The sequence below is a fragment of the Penaeus chinensis genome, chromosome 41, assembly GCF_019202785.1.
Source record: "Penaeus chinensis breed Huanghai No. 1 chromosome 41, ASM1920278v2, whole genome shotgun sequence".
NCBI classification, from domain to species: domain Eukaryota; kingdom Metazoa; phylum Arthropoda; class Malacostraca; order Decapoda; family Penaeidae; genus Penaeus; species Penaeus chinensis.
In genome coordinates this window covers 2284945-2289944 of record NC_061859.1, presented here as the reverse complement: position 1 = coordinate 2289944, position 5000 = coordinate 2284945, and positions in this window count along the sequence as shown.

Sequence of the window (5000 nt, the reverse complement as noted above, 5' to 3'; positions counted from 1 at the left end):
GGGAAGGGGGGAGGGGGAGGTGGAAGGGAAGGAGGGGAGGGGGAGGTGGAAGGGAAGGGGAAAGGGGGAGGAGGAAGGGGAGAGGGGGAGGTGGAAGGGAAGGAGGGGAGGGGGAGGTGGAAGGGAAGGGGAAAGGGGGAGGTGGAAGGGGAGAGGGGGAGGTGGAAGGGAAGGGGGGAGGAGGGGTTAGGGTAGGGGAGGAAATGGGGAGGGGGAGGTGAAAGGGAAGGGGAGAGGGGGAGGTGGAAGGGAAGGGGAGAGGGGGAGGTGGAAGGGAAGGAGGGGAGGGGGAGGTGGAAGGGAAGGGGAGAGGGGGAGGTGGAAGGGAAGGAGGGGAGGGGGAGGTGGAAGGGAAGGGGAGAGGGGGAGGTGGAAGGAGGGGTAAGGGTAGGGGAGGAAATGGGAAGGGGGGCAGCGACATAAATAAACATTGTGGAATTTGATTTACTTTTTTGTCTTTCTCTCTCCGGTCTTTCGTCTGTATCTTTGCGTTAGTATTCTACTTATTTTTTTCTTGTGTTGTTTCATGTTTTCTATCGAGAAATATGTGTGTACGTGACTGCATTTGTGTGTGTGCATGTGTGCGTGAGTGTGTGTGTGTGATAGCGTTGTAATAGATTTCTTTTTCAACGCATTAACTATATTTATTTTCATTATCCGACCTGGAAATAAGGGTATGACACTTGGATAGCACAATATTAATACCAATATGACATCCCATTCATAACTACGATAATAAAGAATTCCAGAGAATATATAGGTTACTAGAAACACACACACACACACACACACACACACACACACACACACACACACACACACACACACACACACACACACACACGCACTCGCATAAATGATATAGGGTCAAACATAAGCCCAGGTAGTTATCTGAATATGTTTGCAGACGACGCGATATGATAATGATAATATCAATGATAATAATGATAATAGTAAAAATAATAACAACAATAACGAAAATGACAATTACTTTAACAATGATTATGTTAATAATGATAACAGAAGCAATGATAATAGCATAATGATGGTGATAATAGAAGATGTCTCATCGCAACGCCTCCAAAGTGACGTCGAGAACTTATTCATTATCACCATTAAATGTCATGGAGTCAGGTTCGGAGAAAGTAAAAATCGGCCACTATACCACTACAAGTTAGATGTAATATTAAACTAATCAGATAACGAAAAATACCTTGGAATCATCATATAAACAGGAACCTATGAACAAATGATCATATAAATGACAAAGTTCATAAAATGCTAAGTCTGATTGCCAACATGAAGAGGGCATTCGTGTATGTGGACGAAGCTATGGTAAAGAAGGTCAGTACAGCCATCATAATACTTAGTCTTGCGTATGTGTGAAGTGGTAAGGAGTCCACACTTAAAAAAGGATATAGATAAACTAATAAGATTTCAAAGAGCATCCACAAGATGGCCATCTACTCTAAGAGATATGAGATACGATGAAAGATTACAGAAAATAGGTCTTACTACTTTGGAAGAAAGAAATAGGAAGGGTAAAGTTAGACATAGATGACTTTATAATTTTGAACACAAGAAGGACGAGAGAACACAGCAAAATGTTGAAAGTAAAGAGAGGCGAGACAGATGTCAGGAAATTCAGTTTCCCAAACAGAACTATTGAAATATGGAACAATCTTCCAAATAACTGTTGTGTGTGCCAAAAAAGGTGAATCAATTGAAAAAGTTATATGATAATTTACGAGACAATCTGAGCTTAGCTCTTCTCCCGTATTGTAACAACTAGGTAAGATCTAGGCAAGAACAAGGAAACGTATTAAGAAAAGAGAGTGAGAGGAAGGGACGCCGTTACGCCATCCTGATATAAACACTAAAATAGAAAATTCGACAAAGAAAATAAAGTGAGAGAAAAGGACACCGTTTCATCACCCTGATATAAAGACCAAACACGAAAACACAATTAGAATGAAACACACTGAGCTCTGTTTCTCCACCCTGAAATAGAGGGAAGGCAAGAAATCACACCCACAGCGGAGGTAAACAAGCGTTGCTCCCCCCCCCCCCCCCCCCCCCCTGATATACTTACAAAACACGAAAACACAATTAGATGAAGAGCAAAGGACAGGAATGTTACTTCCCACGCCCAAAAATATAAACAAAAAAAAAGATAACAAAACTAGGGCACTGCTTCCCAACCCTGAAATAAAGACTAAGCAAGAAAGCACAACTGAAGAAGAGAGCGTAAGGCCAAGGCCGCTGCTTCCCAACCCTGAAATATGAACAAAACAAACACACAACGCAAAACTGACACACGCAAAAACAACAGCACACATTCGCCAACAATAACAGCAAAAAACAACAACAACATCAAGCTAAGGGAGTGAAGCAATATGAAGCTCTGTCCGACCCTCCGTGTCTGCCTCCACCAGCGGCTCTATAGGGGTGTGATCACATGTGACAATTAATCTATGCTGTCGACCTCGTACCGCCCCTGTGGCTACTCCTCCCTTATGAAGGAGTCAGTGTAAATATCAGCATATTCATCTGCTGATTTACATGCCATACTAATGTCCTCAACAAGGCAGAAAATTGCGTTTTAAGAGGTAGGCGCGTTCTTCATGAGTTTCTAAGATGGCGGACATTCCTCGCCACGAAGAGAGTAATGAATGGAGTCTCGTCTGTTGCTCCTCGTCTTTCCCTCCATCTCCTCTCATCTTGATATCTTTAGACAATTCTTTATATATTTTTTTTCTTATATTTAGATATTAATGACAACAATACCCATCGATTTAAAACGAGATTTAAAGGAAACAAGAGGCGGAGACGCACGGAAGCAAATGCCAACTTAGGCGGGATCGCGTGCGTCACCGAAGACAAGTGACGGTCGGAATGCGCCCGGACCGACACGCAGCGGAGATTCTTGCCTAATCATCTCGAAACTTGCCCATTTAAATCATCATTAATTAAGGAAAGTCAACAGAAGTTCCAAAACAGTCAGGGGCTTTATCAGCGCGTCTCACTTGCCATCACACATGATCCATGAGGCTCGTATGAGGTACAGAATACACGCACATGTGTGTACTCATGAAATATTACCACATATTCGTATACATTACGATAGATATAAAGACTTATTTATAATAGTCGTCATTGTCGTATCATCATCATCTTCATCATTAATGTAATCCTCATATTCACCATCACTGTCATCATTTCGTCATAATCCTCATCATTATCATTATCATCACCATCATCATCACCACCACCATCATCACCACCACTATCACCTTCCTCATCATTACCATCACCACCATCATCACCAACACCATCACTATCATCTTCTTCATCATCACCACCACTATCACCTTCCTCACCACCATCACTATCATCATCACCACCATTATCACCTTCCTCATCATCACCACCACCATTATCACCACCACTATCATCATCATCACCACCACCATCAACTTCACCATCACCACCACCACCATCATCATCACCACCACCACCACTATCATCATCATCACCACCACCATCATCATCACCACCACCACCACTATCATCATCATCACCACCACTGCCGGGCCATATCTAGAAGGCCCGGGCGAAGCTAGAACTTCGCAAACCAAACCCCCCACCACCACCACTATCACCATCATCACCACCACCCCCACTATCATCATCACCACCACTATCACCTTCACCAACATCACCACCACCATCATCCCCACCATCACCACCACTATCACCTTCACCATCACCACCATCACCACCACCATCACCACCGCTACTCACCACCTCCCCCCTCCTCCCCGCACCATTGCCAACTACCGCCGCCAGTGATGCCATTATAAACCGTAACGCCGATACAAGCAAAGGCAATTAGCTGACCCTAAGACCGAGATTAGTATCGTAATAAGTTTATGGCTGGAGAGGATGGTGGTCGTGCAAAATATCCCTTTGTTTTGGTGTCACTGCTCGTATGTGAAGTATCTCTGTACATTGCAAGGCCGGCCGTGCAATGCTTTTATTTTGCAACGGGGATTCGTTACTTTTATATAGCCTTTCTCTCGAGGAAGTGTATTTTATTAATGTATTTTTGGGTTTTGGTTGATGGATATAGGTTTGTATTTGTATGATGATTCTAATGTATAAATTGTATAAGTGTATAATCGGGCTTCATATGCATGTAAACCCGTACACTTACAAATTACACACACATACACACGTTTAAACTTTTACAATGCATATAAGCCTGTACACATACACACAAACCTGTCCACACACATAAAACTGCATATACACACACACACAAACATGTACGCATACACACAAACCTCTCCACACACATAAAACTGCACACACATACACACAAACATGTGCACATGTACATAAACCAGTACACATGTGCACATGCTCATATACATACACACACTTAGGTACACATGTGACTTCCTCCGAGTCAGCTGTGCGGCGCCTATAAACTTTAGCTGATCCGCAAACAGCGATTCTCATCTTGCAGCAAAAACATTCATTGCTCTCTCACTCATTCTGTTTGTCTGCCTGTCTCTCTTTTTCTCCTTTTCTTTGACTCTCTTTCTCTATGTCTGTCTGTCTGTCTGTCTCTTCTCTCTCTTTCTTTTTTTATCTTTCTCTCTCTCTCTGTCTCTCTGTCTGTCTCTTCTCTCTCTTTCTTTTTTTCTCTTTCTCTCTCTCTCTGTCTCTCTCTCTCTTTCATTTTTTTTCTCTCTCTCTCTCTCTCTTTCTCTCTCTCTCTTTCACTCTCTCTCTCTTTCACACTCTCTCTCTCTCTCTCTCTTACTCTCTCTCTCTCTCTCTCTCTCTCTCTCTCTTACTCTCTCTCTCTCTCACTCTCTCCCTCTCTCTCTCTCTCTCTCTCTCTATCTATCTATCTATCTATCTATCTATCTATCTATCTATCTATCTATCTATCTCTCTCTCTCTCTTCTCTCTTTCTGTTTCTCCTTCTA